General features: G+C 42.3%; 1 protein-coding gene across 1 annotated transcript in view; it reads right to left on the bottom strand.

The window, feature by feature from the left end:
• Nucleotides 1-19640, bottom strand: part of ALPK1 (alpha kinase 1) — a 63637-nt gene that overhangs the window by 42446 nt on the left and 1551 nt on the right. The window lies entirely within an intron of this gene.

Raw genomic sequence — 19640 nt, 5'->3', positions numbered from 1 at the left:
TGAAGGGCTCCCTTATTTCTCTTTCAGGGTGGGGTGGGGGCTTCCCTTCCTCTTCTTTACAGTATCAAAAAAAAAAAAAAATCTAGGGAAAAATGTCCTTTTCATACAAGTATCTTAAACAAGGCCATACTCTGGCTTTGCTAAAATCACTAATAACTCCAAGGATAATACAAACTTGAGTGAAGAGCATCTCAAGAGGAACTCTGCTTCTAGAACAAGCCATGCAAACATCTGAGGTTGGGGAATTAGTTAATCACAGGAATGAGTCAATGTAGAGTTATCTCAGGTAGGCAGCAGCAGGACTGGCTGGAATGGATGTGATAAAAGCTCTGCAAGAGAGAAAATCTGCCACAGGGACAAAGTCAAGTGTAATTTGTACAGTGTAGCTTTATTCTAGTTCTAGAAGAATTCCAATCTTGTAATCAGGAGCACAGAAAGCTGCCTTTCACTAAGTCAAGCTGTGGGTCCATCTAGGCCAGTTTTTCCAGCACTAACTGGCAGTGGCTCCCCAGGCTTACAAGAAGGACTTTTTGTGCCCTACCTGGAGATTCCAGGCAGCTTCTGTGTGCAAAGCAGGGCCTCTGCCATGGAGACATGGCTCTTCCCTAAAGCATTTCAGTTTCTAGAGGCACTGCCCTGTAGTTCATTATATGGAACGTGTGCGTGTGCTTCTCTATACTGCAACATTTGCCTAAAGTAACAAACCCATTTAGAACAGAACTGTAAAATGATGCATCAGATGTACAGCCAGATAGAGATTCTTTTTCTGCCTCTACAGCCCTGTTAAGCATGTGCTTGTTAAACCCATATTGCACCCAGTCCTGTCATTACACTAAGTTGCATGCTGTACCCACTCATTCTAAAGCATGAGTTTTGTCCCTTGGGAATTAAATAGTGAGTCCTGTGCCTCTTCAGAAGGGAGCAGGTCTGAACACCCAGCACCCCGTTTAAAGGGTTAGATTTAAATTTTAACTTTCCAGATAATGAGGTTTCCTTCATTATCAAATGAGAAGAGATGCATCACACAGATGTACCTTCTTAAAGACCTACATTAAAATTTAGTTCAGAGCTAAAATAAGATTATATTTAGTAGGGTTTCTCTGTTTGTTAATAAATGTAAGGTGTGAGCCTATTCATAGTTAGATGAGAAAAAGTCCTACAACTACCAGCATTCCCCAGCCAGCCAGAACTTTTTGCTGCCTAAATATGCATAGGATTGCACCCTTAATTCTCGGTGTGTTTGTGTGCGTGCGTGCACATGTGTGTAGCTTAACTGGATTAGCACCGTTGACTTCCTTACCCATTTATACCTGCTGGGAATTGAGGTTCTGTTTTTCCACCTTGCCACACATTAAAACAAAATCAAAACGAGCATGTCTTCATGCTCACCGGTTTTAATAACATACTGAATGTTAGAATACCAATATTTTTGATTTTGGGGGCTGTTTTATAAAACAAGCAACAGCAACAAAATCCCTGGTATGCTATTTTGAATGTAATGAGAGAAGGCACATGGAAGCACAGCTCCTTGCCCGAGGCTCCTTTTCCTGGTGTAAAGATTAAATACTTACTTTTCGTAAAGATCCTTGCACCAAATGGCCCTGGCTGTATTAAAATAAGGAAAATGCAAACTCAAGGAAAGCTTCTTCTAAGGCAGCCCTCTTGTTAATATGCACCAACATGAAAGGGTCCCTCTTCTCCTATACAACTTGTGCGTGCGTGTGTGTGTGTGTGTGTGTGTGTGTAAATTGCAGGGGGCTCATTGGCATAAATCTCGGCTGCGACCTCTGAGGTAAACGGGATTTACATTACTTTCTGACAAGAATTAAATGAAGGCCTTGTGGATATTATGAACAGCCTTCTAGACCGCAACAGATGGGCATGAATGTGCTCCCTAGGCAAACTATCAGTGACATCTGTGTCCTCCAAATTCTGGTGGTCTCAGCCAATTAACAGGCAAAATTGGGAGGGGAAGGGGAGGGAGCAGGAGGATGGCTGGTCCCTGCACCCTCTACCCACCCCCTTCTTCCCTTAGCAAAAGCTGCAGCAGAAGTGTTTGTGTTTAGAAATGAGATCAAGAGTAGCCTGCGGCAGGGACAAGGTTTTTTGCTTTGCTTTTAGACACTATAGAGATAAACTTTGCAGGACTTGGGTTATATCATGTATTAGGAAAGCATCATAGGCCAAATGCCCTTTACTAAGCAGACCTCTCACCCACTCCCGCTTTGACACCATTTGTGCAAAAGAGGTATCCTCCAATACATAGGTGGCCTTAACTTGTTCTGGATTTACCAAACTGTGATAAAGTTTAGAATCAGATTGGCATGTATGATTGGACATAGTCACAAAGCAAAATCTTAGTTTTTGCAGTGTTCTAACTTCCATGGACTTCTGAGAGTCCCAAAAGATTCCATTTCATTAATAGCCTGGAAATTAAGGATCCAAATTTGAACTTTATGGTGAGCCTCCTTCTATGGACAGATTATGTTATGTTCACACAATGATGTTTTTTTCTTTTAAGTGAGCCATGTGGAGTTCATGCATGAGCAAAAGCTCTGACTGAACCATCTGATTCCCGAATAACTTTCCATGTGAGAGTCCCAGCCTGTGACCTAACTGGACATGAGCACCCACCTTTGTGTTGGTAAAAAACATGTCTTGGAATAACACTTTAAAATTAAACATTAAAATACTTTTTTCAGGGCATTCTAAGAAATATTACATATAGGAAATCACCTAAAACTTTTTTTAAGATTCTTTGTTTTAAAGAAAAATGGCAGCACCTTGGACCAAGCTACAAGGTAGTAAATGCCTCATTAGGAAATGCATCAGATTTTTCTCAATCTGAGCTTTTAGCTGAAATTCGTGATTTGTTGGGATTGTGGACAGAGGGCCGGTTGAAACTTCCCACCCCTATGAACTACAGTTCTGATTAAAATCTGACCCCCACTCAACTCTCATGCACACACCTGCTATTAATTTTAAAAGCCCCTAAAACTGCCAGCTTTCTAATAACTGATTTTGTATCTTGTCTAGTTTATCCTTTAGAAATTAATCATATGCACACTTATTAGAGAGCAAGCTGCACTGAGCACAATACTGAACTTACTCCTGAGTAAACATGACAAGCTTTCCATCACCGAACAGCAACAAACTTGTTGACAATGCCCTACCTTACTTTTAATCCTCGGTTACTGATCTCTATAGTGCTTATATATGGGTGTTCAAGATGTTATGCATGCCAAGGCAATGCAAGTGAAGAGATGGCATCTGCAAGGAAAATCTGGCAGATATATTATTGTTTCCACCTACTTTGTCCTCTACAAATCTCCCCCAGCTATCTGCCCCCACCTCCTTTGTTGCTCTTACCAGCTTCAGTGCCCAGCTGGAGCAAAGGGGGTTAAATAGCCTGCTGTATTTGCAGGGTGGAAACTGACAGATGGAAGAATCACTCTCTTCCTGCCTGCTAATGTTTTCCTTCAGGTTCCCACTGCAGGAAAACTTCTGGAAAAACTACATGTTATGCCTACCATACACACAGATGGCGACCTTCCAGCCTGCAGAACTTACATGGCTCCCATGCAATCCTCTTCTGGTCTGACATTCTCCCTGTCTTACTTCTGCTCCGATCACTGAATGGAGATAAAACAATTTCCTTAGGCTTTATAAAAGCTGCTATTGGTGTGGACTGAGGCCTTATAAAAAGTAATACCATAGACAGAACAGGGCAGGATTACATCAAGCTTCATCTTCTATTCATAGTATTGTTATTACATTCCATTTATATCCTACCCTGCACCTTCTCTCCTCTTGCAAGGAACTCGAGGTAGCTTACATAGCCCTCCATTTTATCCTCACAACAGCATCCTTGTGAGGTAGATTAGGCTGAGAATGAGTGATAGGTCCCAAATCACTCAATGAGCTTCCTGGATGTGTGTGGGCTAAAACTCAGAAGTCTGCAGTCCAACAAACTTTCATGCCTCACTGGCTCTTCAACATTCTGCTTTGACTTTTGCTTAGCAGCTGCCTGTGGAAAGCTTCACACAGGACAGGGTGCAATAGCCCCCTCCCACCCATGTGCCTAGCAACAGGTATATATTCCTCCCCTGAAGTTGGAGGTAACATAAAGGCATCAGGACAAGTAGCCATTAACTGTCAGGGAGTTGTCTGATTCTGCTTTAAAGCCATCAAAATGGGTGGCTGTCACTATAGCACGTGGGAGTGAATTCCAACTATGTACTGTGTGAAGAATGACTCCTTTTATCTGAAAAACCTAACTGCAATTTGGGGATGGCACTTTTTGGGGTGCTGGCTGATGAAGAAGGAAGGCTAACCTGCAGCTCCCTCTCAGGAAAGATCACCCTTCCACAATTTTCTAAAAGGACTCCACTGGTACCAAAGGAGGCTTTTCAAAAGTGCAGTTCCAGTGGGGGAGAGTCAGTTTAGGAGTGCACGTGTCTTCATCACGCAGCCACATGCCAGCAAGGAAGTGGCTCCATCCTCTATGGAATGCAGTACCCAGAATGCATGCCCAGAACCCATCTAGCCCTTGGGCTGAAAATGGTTCTCTAGCATTGGCCTAATGTGTTGCTTGCAACTAAATCTCCATTCTTTATGTTAAGTAATTACAGGCAAGTGCTGGACATCCCTTCTAGCATCATGCACAAGCTAAAGCCTTCTAGTTGCATGCAGGGTGTGTGGGCAATTTTGGCTCATGCTGGGTAGGGAAGAGACTAGCACACAAGGTAAGGACAACCCCCCCCCCCCCACACACACATCTGTAATTACTTAAGTAAAATTATGACACATTTTATTTAAAGTGTAGTCTGTGCTTGACACCTGCATATGCCTTGGGCAATGTCATTTTCTGCCTTCAGGATAATAGTGACACAATCCATTAGGTGGGGAGAGGAGTGAGCATGGAAGAGAATAGGCCAAATGATGGTTCTCCAGGAGAAATGAGGCCCTACATGATATGCATTTACACTGCCCTTGTCTGAGGCAAGCATGCAAGTGGTAAATTGCTGGGCAGCACTTAACAGCTGTTTTTCCAGAAAAGAAGAATTGGTAAGCATGACATTCTGTAGAAGAAGTTGTTCCACACTGGGGTGCAGAAGGGCCAAATTCCATTTTGGGTGGGACCAAATGGAAAAGGGGTGGAGCTGAAGGCAAAGGGCAGTGCCAAACACAGCAGGGTATTTTAACTTAAACTCTTACTGCTAATATCTAAACTTCAGGAGAGGGTGTTTAGTCCTTCAGAATGGGGGTAAAAGTACACTAAGGTCAGGAAGCCAAATCATGGTTCGTGGGAGAAAGAGTGCGGGGCCAGGGGAAAGGGTTACAGGCTCTTGGGGAACTTGGAGGATTAGCCTGAGAACCATGGAGAGCTGAATTAGGCCTGCGGGGCTGCAGTAGTGATCATAATTATCACCAGCATAACTTAGAAACATCAAAAGCAGCCCTTCACCACCGTATTTTTACTTTTCTTGATTATTGCTACGACAATTTCTAATTATAAGTATCGGCTTTTCTGAGATAGAGGCATATATACAACTGTTGTTCAGTCTGGACAACAGTTGCCCTTTAGATTCCATCTAAAATTCTTCCTGGCCCATCTCCTTCCCACAAGGAATGATGGTTGGTGGTAAAACATGGCCCAGTGCCCATGACAGAAACCTTGTGATTCAAGGTGGAGCATGTGTGTTCTACATTTTCATCTCTTTCTCAATGCAGTGTAAGGATATCGGAACCCGGGCATTGCTTGAAATGAATTTAATCTTGGAGGGCAAATTCAAAACGCATCCACTCTTCTCATTAAGCTTCTGTCAATGAATTCATCTATTCATAAGCCCCCCATTCTGTCTCCCCTCCATGTGCAATACTACGAAGGCAGGAGGGATTTATAAAAGTAAAAGAATCATGTGGCCAAAGGCAGACATGAACAAGTCACAATTTAAGGAACAAAAGCACCTGTTGTTTTCTACTAGTAATGGCCTTAGAAGTACAAGTTTTGGACTGTTTCTTTCTAAATACAGCCATCTCACAAACCATGGCTGCATGCAGAAAAGGGAATCGACATTAAGAGCAATAAATTTAAAAGGCTCATTAAAAAAGACATAATGAATTTGGTACACCACATATTTCTAGATCAAAGATACCTTTGAAGTGACCCTGCTCCAATCCATGAACAAGGGAAACCACTTCCTTTCTGATCTGATCTTACTTGGTGGTGTACAATAAAAAAGAAGTTAAGGAAATTGTTGTTATCTGAATATGGCCAGAAGAAGCCATCACTCAATGACAGCCTTGTCCCACAACAACAATTGGGGAAATTATTAGGAAGAAGGCGAGGCCAATGACGCAAGGAATGAGATTGTGGGGTTTTTGAGCTAATCTTGTCCTGCAGCGCCGTCATCCACGACTCCCATCCACTTGCTGTGTGAAACAGCTTAGCCTTTGTCAATGTTAACAGGGTCTTGGAAAGGCTTCTCTTTCATGAATATGTATCAACAGCCTTCAATGTCTACAGAGACAAACTCTTCAAAACCACAATAATAGTAGTAGTGGTAGTAATAATAATAATAATAATAAAGCGCTCACCAACCAGCCACCAAAATCCTAAGCTATTGGGCTAAGAGAGCTGAAATGCTAGTAAGTAATGTGAGCTCACGCTTTCGAAATGAACCAGTGGAAATTTTATGTTCTAAACCTTTCTTAGGACTTGATGAAGCCAATAGAACACTCTAATTCTTCGTGTGCAAATGCGCAAAACCTGCCATGACCTCTCAGGGGAAGAGAAATGGTTATGCCTTTTCAAGCTCTGACAGCATGCATTTATGAAAAATGTTGGGCCAGATACATCACATGGGCAGTAAATGCTCAGTTCTGCTTGCAAAACTAACAGCATCCAAATGTCCAAGCTTTAAGTCATGTCAACCAAATTTCCTCACATGAATATGATCTGATTGAATAGGTCTTCTCATGTAAGTAAAGATTTCTGCCAAATTATAACATTGAGTTGGAATGTTATCAAAACATAGCACAACTAAACAAGTATGATTTTTGTAAGCAATTTATATTTAAAGTGAGCATTTCATTAATATGCTTTTATATTTTCTGTTTTATTTTGAGAAACAGAAGAAAGAAGCTTCAAGATGTGTTTTGAATTTGGGATTCCATTATAACCTGATTTCTATATGATCATTATGGAGCATTAAATTTTCTTCCTATAAAAATGATTCTTTAATTGTTCAATCCTATAGATGTCTACTGAGAAGAAAGCCCTAGTTATTTAATATTTATAGGCAGGGCACAAAACATTCTTTGATAATCAAACTCCTTAACCTAGGATACTCTTTAAAATCTTTGGATTTTTAAATGTTTACACTTTTTTAAACCACTTGTACAAACCTTGAGCAATTTAAATGAAATTGTAGAACCATGTTGCATAACTATGGGTGATTCTAGACAAGGCTTTGTTATATAATCACGCTGCCTGTTCATGGAATTTTAAAGGGCTTGCGGACACTGGCCTGGTTTGGATTAAGGACGATTCATGAAAGCCAGTGTGCTATAGTGGCTAGAGCACTGGACTGGGGACGTGGGAGATGTACGTTCTAGTCCCCACTTGGCCACGTGGCTCATTGGGTGACTTTGGGCCAGTCACTTACTTGCAGCTGAACCTACCTCACAGGGTTGTTATTGTGCGGATAAATAGAAACCTATGTTCTTCACAAGAGGAATAAGAATGCAGGATATAATGCAATGTAATAATAATGATGATCATGCACCTGCAATGGAAGCAGCTAAACAAACCAGGCACCTTCCACCTGTGGGTTGCATATAATGAACGCATTATAGGACCTCCAGCTTACTGTTTACTATTTAGCACTTTTATACATAGTCTTACAAGGCTCTCTAGACTGTTTACATAATAAAATACAGTGGTGGACTAGATGAGCTTATCAACTCATCACATAGCTTCCTGGGCTGCCTGCTCTTCTTGTTCTGAAGAAGACTGATGGGAAAGACACCTTTTGGGCTTTAGCTGAAATGCAGGAAGAGGGGGAGGCTCCCAGCTGCCAGAGAAATTGTACAATGAATGACAGGACACAGAATCACACTCCTTGGGTGCCTCATTAATAAGGTAAAGACAAGAACCCAAGACCCCACCCATGAGCATTCAGCCAAAGGTTTTTTCTCCTTTGATTTTTTTTCTACAGCAGTTTCTGAGATTGGCAAAAAGTAATGGGGGAGATATTTTTGGCTCAGTGATACTTTATACACACTGATTTACAGTGTTGTTTTCAATATCACACATAAAGCACTTTGCAGGGCTTTCTTGGTATGGCATCAAAGAAGTTCCTGACAGTACGTGTTGGCAAGCAAGCATCTAAGCTAGGACATGTTTACACAAAGGCCAGATGGCCACTTGTCAGGGATGCTGGAAGAGAGGATTTCCTACATCAGCAAGGGCTTGGACTAGGTAATTTTTCAGGTCCCTTCCAACTTGATGGTTGTAGCTTAGAGTTGATATGACATTGATTAACAGCAGCACCAAAATATTTTACATCTGCATTGAGCAGAAGATTGGATCTGATGGCCTTATTGGCTGTTCCCAACTCTACTATTCTATTATTCTAGGACTCTAAAATGTTAAAAGAGGGGTCTCCAACGTTTTTAGACCAATGGGAACATTTGGAAATTTGAGAAACTACAAATGGGCTTCCATGGAAGATGTGGCTAGCCACAAAGTGGCTGCAGTGGGAGCGTGGCTAATCAAACCTGGCCTAAGAGGGCAGGGATGAGGCATAATGAGGCTAGAGACTGGGAAGGGGCGGGGCGAGTAGACGGAAGAGAAGTGGCCGGGTTAGAGGAGAAACAGCAAGCTAAGGAGGCATGGGAAAAACAGCAATGCTTGGAGAGAAGGGAAAACAGCAAGTCAATGGGGCAGAGAAAAAGGAAGGCTAGGGAGGGGAGAATGAGTGAGGCATGGTGAACCTATAGGCATGGAGGGAAGGACAATAGCAAGACAAAGGGGTGGAGGGAAGAGAGAGCAAGACTAGACACAGGCTGGAAAGGGAGCGAAACAGGACCACCTTGACATGTTGCAAGGGTATTCTTAGAACAGTTCTTTTGTAGGTGCTGCTGGAGGTCCCTCTGAGTAACATGGCACCATGGATGCATATTGGGATCCCTTGCATTAAAATATGCATGTTTCAGAAATACACACCAAGAAATCAGAATTAGTATTTGCTAATCTGTACAATGCAAAATGGACAGAGGTCACTCTGTGTGGACAGAGGTTGGCCAGTTTTCTTTGATGCTTTGTGTGCACAATGATAGGAACAAACAATACAAAGAAGTAATGACGAGAAAGGGGGGGCACCTATCCTCTTAGTAAAGGCATGACTTTGAGTAGATTATTTATTTACATTACAGTTTTGACTGTGAACACCTCAGGACAGAGACCTATCCTCTTATATTTTGGAAGCAATCATGTAGGCTAATGGCCATACATAAATAAGTCATGAATGTGAGCAATTATAGGAGCAGGGGACTGCTCCTTTAATTGAAGCAAGCTGCTAAACAAAAAAGTTTCTACTGTCATACCAGCCAACATTCTATTGTGTGCCAAACATAAAAATAACAAGTACCTGTTGAACAAGGCATGGAGAACCTCTGGCCTTGCACCAGATCCTGCCCATGAGGGTTTCCAACCTAGCTCTATAGCTTTGCTAGGTTCTTCCCCCAGTCAGCTCTTCTAGTCCTCCTTCCTGGCAGAGAACATTGCCTATTTGCAATGGCTATTTCTAAGCAGAGATACTGCTCATGCTTACTTCTGAGTAGACATACAGAGTTTTTGCAATATGGGATACAATCCAAAAGTGCTGTTGAGTGATTCTGTTTCCTTGACATATGAGTAGACATTCAGTCCTAAGTATGCTTATTCTGAAGTAGGGCCTACAGAAGTCAATTGTGTTTACTGCCAGTAACTGTGTCTAGGACTGCAGACCAAAATGGTGGGGAGTGATGCAAAGAAATAACTTAACATATAGTGTGCTCTATCTTTTCGAAAAATGGCCAAAATTACTACTCAGTTTGACTCAAAATTTGTTCCTGTTATTAGCAATGTGAGAAAAATTAAGACCCCCCAGTATTTATGTTTTCCTTCTGGAACTTCACATCTTTGTGAAGGGAAACAAAGGGAAACTACAAGTGAATTTAAGCTTTACTTAATTTGGGTGCCGGAGGAGGGAATGCCATAATCTATCTCAGATGACCTACTGTTGTAAAAATTCCATTTCCACCCCTCTGGTCTGATTAACATGAAGATAAAGAAATGTGTTTCTCAGAGTGGACTATCAAGGCACTAAGCTCAGTTTCAAGGGTTTATGTTATCCTGCAATGTTTGCTGTAGACATTTCCATTTCATTAGCATATTCTGCTTTACATGAAACCCACTGATGAATACTCCCCCTGATCTGAAGCTAATCCTCTTTAAAGAGCTATGGGGCTACATTACATGTGGCCACAGCCGCAGTTATGCCATGGCTGAATCACTTTGAAGCCTATTGAACAGAGTTCTCTTGTGAGACCCTGCCCAGGCCTATAAACGGACAGCACTGTGAAAGCTCACTGTTTTTCATGAGGAAGAATTTTTATAAGGGGACAGAAGTGACCCCATCCCACCAAACAAGGTCACAGCACTCACGAGGGAAAGATGATGTTCCACTGCTTTCAGATCTTCTGAGTACCTATTCATAATCTACAACTCCCAAGATTAAAGATAATTTTATGTATTTAGCAATTAAATGCAGTTGGGGAAGCAATAATTAAAAATAAATTTCTTCATATGGAGAACACTACTTGAAAATTCATAATTTTCATAACCAAGAGAAAGTAATCTTCTGGGGATAAGAATTTATAGTACAAGTTTAGGTAGACAGAGTCCTCTTTACTAACGGCAAACCCATCTCTTGAGTAACAATCCTTTCATAGTCATAATCCTGAAATATTGTGAAGGGCAGGATATAAAAGTGTTAAAGAAATAAATAGTCAACATGACACCTTCTGTACATGAGAGAAAGGTTGTAGCAGGTTCAGGGAAAACCAAGGTTTGCAAAAGTGTAAAAATCTTTAGAGGAAAAAAACCCTAAGGAGAAAATAGTCTGAATAAGCATGCTGAGAATTGGACATGATGGGCACTCACAGAAGTCTGATTGATTCATGGTTTGGGGTGAATAGAGCTGGAAGGATTTATAAGGCCATTGAATCCAAGCACCTGCTCCGCTTCCACATGTGGTCACCCATCTAGCTACAGATGTACACCTTTCTTGACAAAGGTGACTCTACCTGGTAGCTCAGTGACTAGCTATGCAGGTTACATGGGGAGGAAAGTGTGGAAAACTATGGGCGATGGAATGGTTTATCCTGAAAAAGGGCATGGTTAGCATCTGGAAAAAAAGCACTCCATACTGGAACACTTGTGCAGTTTTATTGCATGGTTTTAAAGGAGAACAAAATAAAAGGCTACTTTTCAAATTATCTGGGGGGGGATTTTTATGGCATTTTTATCTGTGCAGTCTACTAAAAGAGACTTGTAGGAAAGCTTTATATGTTGAACTAATCTGATGAAAGCTTCTATCAGTCCATATCAGCATGCTTTCCAAAGGTTTTCTACAATGTGTTGTGTCTTGCACATGTAGAGGCACCCCAACACATATTTGCGAGTCCAGCAAAATTAGGCCCCTTCTTGGGCTTAAGAGGCAATTGGCAAGGCAACAGTGCCACGCATGTGTGTTTCTGGGTTGAACGACAACCTATGCTCAGTTTGTACACCAGCATCTTCCTAATAAGATGATCAGTGATGTGATACAATCATACTTGTACCCCAAAGGCCTGGATTGCAGAATAGGGATACATACATCTTCTTTTACTGTGTATGTTATTATATTTTGTAAGCCACCCAGAGAGTAATCCTGGCAAACAGGCAGAGTAGTAAGTAAGTAAGTAAGTAAGTAAGTAAGTAAGTAAATAAATAAATAACCACAACATATCCTGTCCTGTGTTGACTGTATAAAATGGCCTTATGAGTTGGTTTGCAGTTCAGAATTTAAGAAGGATATGCCAATTAAAAGGAAAAAGCTGAACCACACATTTTCCCTTCTCTACAGACCCGTTCCAAACACTATCTGCATGCTGAAAACATTTGCAGATACAACTCCAAAGCTACAGTAAATATGTAGCAGTGCTACCTTGTACTGTCAAAAGAGAATTTAGAAACAGTTTAAAAAAACAAAACAGTAAAAAAGCTGAATGTGCAGGGAGGATTCAACAAGGCTCTTGGTCTAACTTCCCTGTTTCAGCAAAGAGGGCCTTGAGCTCTTTAGTGACTACAGCTGTCCATAAGGACAACAAAGGCTAATAGACGTACCATGAGATGAGCCATAAGCAAGACACTTTCGTTGTCCCTAGCATGCCTACTTCTGGCAGACTGATTCCCTTTATGCACCAGTGCATTGGTTCAGCACTAACCCATTTAATTACTGATGCCATTTATGGTAGAATTAAGTCAGGGTATTTCATTTTGAATGTATATGCAAGTTCTTTTGATGGATTTAAAAAATGTCCCTCAAAATGCAGCATTGATTTAGATCATTTGTTCTAATACAGACATTCCAAATTGAATCATACGTCTCACTGAATGTTAGGAATAGCCTTTTACAGAGTTGGACCATGAGTCCATCTAGCTCAGCACTGACCTTTAGAAGAAGCACTGCTATGTCTTTCCCAGCCCTTCCTGGAGAGGTCAGGGATTGAACCTGGGCCCTTTTGTGTGCAAATCTCTGCTACCAAGCTACTGCTGTTCTTCATCCACTCCACCCGATGTTCTCCTTCTGGCACCTTCTCTCAATCCATACATCTTCTCTGCTACCAGGCTCCCACTAGGTTATTATTTATTGAGTGTTCAAGGCATAATTTTGCTTTCTTGTTTTATTTGTCTCAGCTATTTAAATAGTCACTATTAGTCTATTAGACTATTAGTCTATTAGTCACTAGACTATTAGAATAGTCACTATTCTATCCACCCACTCACCCACCTACCCACCCGATGTTTCTGCTAGTTTCGCTTTGTGCAGTTTGTAGTATTCTTTATTTTAAACTGCTTTGGTAGTTAAAAGCTGAAAGGGAGATGAGAATTACTTGTCTGGGTCCACTGCTTGATCAGACCAGCGGTCTGCTACAGTGACCAACCAGATATTCCTGAGAAGCCCATAAGTAGCAAGGTTGGGGACACGGAATTTAAAGGTATGCCCCTCAGTTAGTTCACTTGCTCTGTTCACTTTCCTCACAACTGCAAATGGGTCTTTGTCTTCAGCCCAGCATCTAACCAAAGAGTGGTTAGATGGCTCCATAGCAGTGCTTCAGGAAACAAACAATGGAGCCAGCTATACATTTGCCTATGGGGCCAGATCCACAAGAAGGTCTATTCAAGAGATGTCTTCATGGAGTTCACCACTCCTTATTATTAGCAGAAGGCAAGTATTTGGCAAACCAGCATAAAGCTAAGTGGTCACACCGCACAGGCCCTTCATGCAGAAGATTTCAGATTCAGTCCCTGGCTCCTCCATTACAGCTGGCTGAGGGGACGGGAGAAACCTCCCTGAAATAATAGAGAACAGCTCACAGAAAGTGCGAAAAGTACAGGCCTAGATGATCAAAAGTGACTTGGTATAAGGCAACTTTCTATGTAGTTCGAGCCCCTTTACACTTAATCCATTGAGGCTGCCCCTGACTTTCCACACTCAGAGATTGCAGGCATCCTAGGAAGGCAGAAGGAGCACAGCGACAGTTTTCCTGCCCTATAAAACACTTAGATATCTGATTTTGGCCAAATGTTTCTCCCTGGGGTAGAGGAGTGGTGGATAGAGAGCTGCCAGAATACTGTGCACGCCAGTAAAATCAGTCACTTCCTATTCCCACCCTTGAAAGCCCATTCTTGAGATCACTTTTGTACCCTCAGAACCTCAGCCAGTGTCTTTTTCCATTCCAGCTGCAATGGTGGAGAGAGGCTGCTCCAGTTTTGGAGTCCCAGATTCAACCTTGCAGCACATTTCCAATCTGGGACTCCAAAAACTCAAATGGCCACCTAGACACTGTCTTTAGTCCCTCAGTTTTAAAAGCATATTATTGCTGGCTTTTGTCAGGATCTATTCTGTTTTAAAAGTTAGAGGGTTTTTAATTATGTTTTATTATACTGTATACTGGACCCAATTCAAGGTGTTGGTTATGACCTATAAAGCCCTCAACGGCTTGGGTCCTGGGTATCTAAAGGAATGCTTGCGTCCATATATGCCTGCCCGCCCCCTGAGATCGGCAGCAGAGGCCCTTCTCCGGGAACCCTCTGTGAATGCTATTAGGAGGGTGAGTACCTGGAGGAGGGCCTTCTCTGCGGTGGCGCCCCATCTATGGAATGCGCTCCCCAGAGAGGTCCGCCTGGCGCCGTCGTTATTTGTTTTTCGGCGCCAGGCTAAGACCTTTTTATTTAAAACTTATTTTAAGTGTTAATTTATTGGTTATTTGTAGGATTTTAAATTTTTTAAGCTGAGATGCACCGGGTTTTAATATTTTTATTGTATAATTTTGTTCTTGCTGTGAGCCACCCTGAGGCTTTGTTGCAATGGGGGCAGCATAAAAATGTTTTAAATAAAATAAATAAATAAATAAATAATGCTGTTTTGTGAACTACGCTGAGAATTTAGTGACAATCTAGAAATGTAATAAGTAAATAAATAATGCTTTGGGACACTTCTGGTGATACCACAATAGCACCTATCCTTGTGATTACTTACTTGAATATTGAAGAAATGTGTCATCTAAAATTTGGGTGCAGCATTCATAGTGTCAGTATGGGAGATAAGAATCCTAAATGCTTTCACTTCTTGCTTTTTCAGTTTAGCCCTAAATTCCTGCAGTAAGGTTGCAACCCCATGCATTTTTCCTTTGAGGAAGGCTGATTAAATTCAATAGCACCTTTTTAAGTAAATGTACACAGGATTGGACAACACAAGTAAGTTTTAAAAAGGCAATTAAAATGCTTCCACTTGCTTATGTTTTATTAGCTCTCTTGAAGATTCTCCTCACCTGGATTTAGGGCTTAATTCCTTCCTATATCTTTTCCTGACTGTTTCCCATTTTATCTCATTTTGGATCAGCAAGGCATTTATGCCACATTTTGGGTTTAAAATGTACAATGCAGATGCTTCATTAAAGCTTTGCATCTCTCCCTTGCATTGCTCTGTACTGTTTTCCATAGAGCACCTCCCTTGTCACTCATACTGCATTTTTCCCCTGAGTATAATTCCTTCCAACTTTCAAAAACAATTACAGCCACAATCTCACTATTGGATTTTGCTGGAGAATGAAGAAGAGGAAGCTTGTGCTGCATCTGCCGTTGCTGCTGCTGCACCTGCTTCATGGAGGAACAGAGGATTTAGTCTCCATGGTTGTCAGTCCAAAACTTTCAACCTTGCTCTTGTCAAAACACATGCATGCAAGTAGTTCTGTCAGACTCACTGAGATTACTCATGTGCATAAAAGCAGTCACGTGCAGAAACCCTGGCAGGATCAGTTTCTTATTAAGAACTAAATCCTTCAGAAGAATAACAAACAAACAAAGCATTGATGGATACTTGGCAATGGTAGAGTTTGTCTGATGCAACACTGCCATCTAGAGGCTGGAACTCAATTTGAAATACCTTTCAGATGTACAGAGATTGGATATAAAAAGTGAAAGAGAAAATAGTTTAAATAGGAATATTTGCCACAAAACAATTGTACACTGAAACAAAGTGTTTAAAATTTAAATTTAGAAATAATTAAACAAGTAAGAGGCAAGATAAAAGCTAGGAGCATTGCAAGCATCTAAAAATGTACTAACAATGTTTTAAGCAGAGGGGTTAAAATGTCTAGGGGAAAATGTCTTTCACAAAATTTCACACTGAAAACACCATGGTGTAAGCACCAAGCACCTCTCTCTGGAGAAGTCGTTTCACAAGTAGGCCACCACTACAGGAAAGGCTCTCACCTTAGTAGCTTTCTGCCTCACCTCATTCAGCAGCGGTACCCAGGGAAGAGCCTCTGAGTACGATCTTAGGGTTTGAGCTGGTATATACAGGAAGAGATGAGGCAACCATTAGGTAACCTGGCCCTGAGCAATGTAGGGCTTTGTAGGTTAATAACAGAATTTTGCATTGGGTACAGAAATGGCATGGCAGCCTATGCAGATTATGAAACATTAGCATAATATAATCATATTGATCAGTCCCCTTTAACAATCTTGCTTCCCTAATATAGACCACTTGAAGTTCCTGTACCATTTTCAAAGGCAGACCCACAAATAACACACTGCAGTAATGCAAATGAGAGGTTACCAGAGCATAGGTAACTGTAGGTTGGATATCTCTGTCTAGATTGGATTGTAGTTAGGATGTTCCATGCCTTTTAAAATTAAAAATGGAATAGTATACATTAGAAGTGCTTAAAATAAATAAGTATAATACTAACAGCTTTGATAGTGTTATGGGAAGTAAACTTTGGTGTCCATAATGAGAGATGGCACATAGCTAGATTGACATGTTATGGAAGGGCATGGGAAGGGAGAATTCAAGCAGCCATTCAAATGTATCTTTTGGGATGATCTGTTGAATTATTTTTTTACAGGAACTGTGAACAGAAGTGTTTACAAAAAGATGTACTTGGTCAGTCATCAAATTCATGAATACATTCACCAGAGCACTAATTGTAACAGTAAATTTAAATCTGGTGACCAAAAGGGAAATATTCAATATATTTCAGTACTGGAAGAACAGGGCTTTTTTAAATGCTAGCAATACAGGAAAATGAAGGGAAGGCTCACATAAACTGCTTATACTGCAGCTTAATACTATAAGCAGGAACAGAATAAGCCCCAAGTTCAGGTGTTTTTCGTCCCCTCTTGTGCCAGTCTGGGAGTAGGAATAAATCAGAATGAAATTGACCCCAATCCTGGATTGTTACAACATACAATTTGGGAACTGTGGTTTAATATAAACTCTGGTCAGTTGCTGAACACCAAACTGCAATCCCTGTATGTTTAGTGTCCTGTTTAACAAAGTAGGGTTCACTTTAAATCACAGCTTCCCATGAATGACAATCCCATGCAGGGCCAAATTAATGTCCATGTACATCACACAAAGGACATTCAGTGTAGAGTTTACTTATTTATTCAAAATACTTTCAGGGCAGAAGCCCTCCCTAGGTGGTGAACATCAATTAAAAACACATAAAATGAATACAGTTGAAAACCCAATACATAATAAAAAAGTAATAACAAACAAGAAAAACAGTAACAACAGCGATCATGTCAGAAGGCCAAAGTAAAATAATGTTTTCAAGGGTTTCTTTAAAAATTGCAACAAGGGAGCATGGTAAACCACAGTGGCAATTTAATGAGAGAAGGCCACACATGAGAAAGGGCCACATGGGTGCCAGTGGCGTAAAATCTGAAGTTGGCCACCACCGAGTAGATCTCTGGACAAAGGCCATATAATAGCTCCGGCGGAGCTTTTTCGGGTGGTACAAGGGCTGGTCCGTCCTGGCCCTAAGAAAGATCTGGTTCCACCCTCGAAGGCTTGCTGTGATGACTTTGCCAAGCATTTCAGGGAGAAAATTGCTCAGATTTGTCACGAGCTAGACTCTACTAGTGATTCAGAGGTTTCTGGGGAGATACCAATGTCGCCGTCTGGTCCAAAATTAATGGATGAATTTCAGTTATTGCGGCCTGATGATGTGGACAAGGTGCTTGGACGAGTACATCCCACCACTTGCCTATTGGACCCTTGCCCATCTTGGTTAATAAACAACGCCAAGCATGGGATTGGGACCTGGATCTTGGAAGTGGTTAACGCTTCTCTGAGGGAGGGTCGAGTACCTGCCCCTTTAAAGGAGGCAGTAGTCCAACTGGTCCTGAAGAAAGCGTCACTGGATCCAGAGATGGCCGCTAATTATAGACCAGTGGCCAACATCCCGTTTCTGGGCAAGGTGTTGGAGCGGGTGGTGACGGGACAACTCCAAGCACTCTTGGATGAAACTGATTATCTGGACTCATTTCAGTCCGGCTTCAGACCCGGGTACGGTACTGAATCTGCCTTGGTCGCCCTGTACAATGACCTGTGCAGGGAGAAGGACAGGGGGAGTGCGTCCCTGTTGGTTCTTCTGGACCTCTCAGCGGCTTTCGATACCATAGACCATGGTATCCTTCTGGATAGGCTAGCGGGATTGGGGGTCAGAGGCACTGCTTTGCAGTGGTTCCGCTCCTATCTCAATGGCCGATTCCAGAAGGTAGTGCTGGGGGACTATGGCTCTGCACCATGGCAGCTATGCCATGGAGCACCGCAGGGATCCATTTTGTCCCCTTTGGTGTTTAACGTCTACATGAAACCACTGGGAGAGGTCATCAGGAGGTGTGGGCTGCGGAATCATCAGTACGCTGATGATACCTAGCTCTACCTCTCTTTTTCCACTGATCCAGGTGAGGCAGTGGCTGTACTGAACCGGTGCCTGGCCGAGGTAATGGGCTGGGAGGGCCAATCAACTGAAGCTCAGTCCAGACAAGACGCAGGTCCTGTTGGTTGGCGGATCGGGCTTCGGGGAGGGTGAATTGAACCTAGTCCTGAATGGGGTTGCACTCCCTTTTAGGGACAAGGTCCGCAGCTTGGGAGTGCTCCTCGACCCAGAGCTTTCACTGGAAGCTCAGGTGTCAGCGGTGACGAGGAGCGCTTTCTTTCTGCTTCGGCTGATCCATCAGCTGCGCCCGTACCTGGAGAATGACTGCCTGGCAACAGTGACACACGCGTTGGTGACTTCCTGACTTGACTTCTGTAACGCGCTCTATGTGGGGCTGCCCTTGAAGATGGTCCGGATACTCCAATTGGTTCAAAATAGAGCTGCCAGACTGCTGACGGGGACTGGGCGTTATGTTCACATGACTCCAGTCCTCCGTCAGCTTCACTGGCTTCCCATTGAAGTCCAGGCCCAATTCAAGGTGTTGGTGATGACCTATAAAGCCCTTAACAGCTTGGGTCCTGGTTACCTGAAGGAGCGCTTACGTCCATATATGCCCACCTGTGGGATCAGCGGGAGAGGTCCTCCTCCGGGAACCCTCCGTGAAGGAAATTAGGAGGGTAAGTACTCGGAGGAGGGCTTTTTCTGCAGCAGCGCCCAATCTATGGAATGTGCTCCCCAGAGAGGTCCGCCTGGCGCCGTCGTTATTTGTTTTTCGGCGCCAGGCGAAGACCTTTTTATGCAAACATTATTTTAATTGTTAATATTATTTATTTATTTTATTCTTTGGCCAGGGCAACTTAATTTATATTGTTTTATAGGATTCTATTTATTTATGGTTGTGAGTCACCCTGAGGCTTTGGCGAATGGGGCAGCATAGAAGTTCCCTAAATAAATAAACAGGAAATTATGTCTGGACAAGGTACACGAACTTGTGTATGGAACATAGGGTCACACATGTGGGCCCCGCTCTGCCCCATCCCTTCCCGGTTCCCACCCTTACTGGGTTGAGCAGCAAGTTCTGAAGAGGATTC

This window comes from Varanus komodoensis, unplaced genomic scaffold (genome assembly GCF_004798865.1).
Source record: "Varanus komodoensis strain SLA01 unplaced genomic scaffold, ASM479886v1 scaffold2, whole genome shotgun sequence".
Classification (NCBI taxonomy): domain Eukaryota; kingdom Metazoa; phylum Chordata; class Lepidosauria; order Squamata; family Varanidae; genus Varanus; species Varanus komodoensis.
This window is presented reverse-complemented; position numbering and strand designations above follow the sequence as displayed.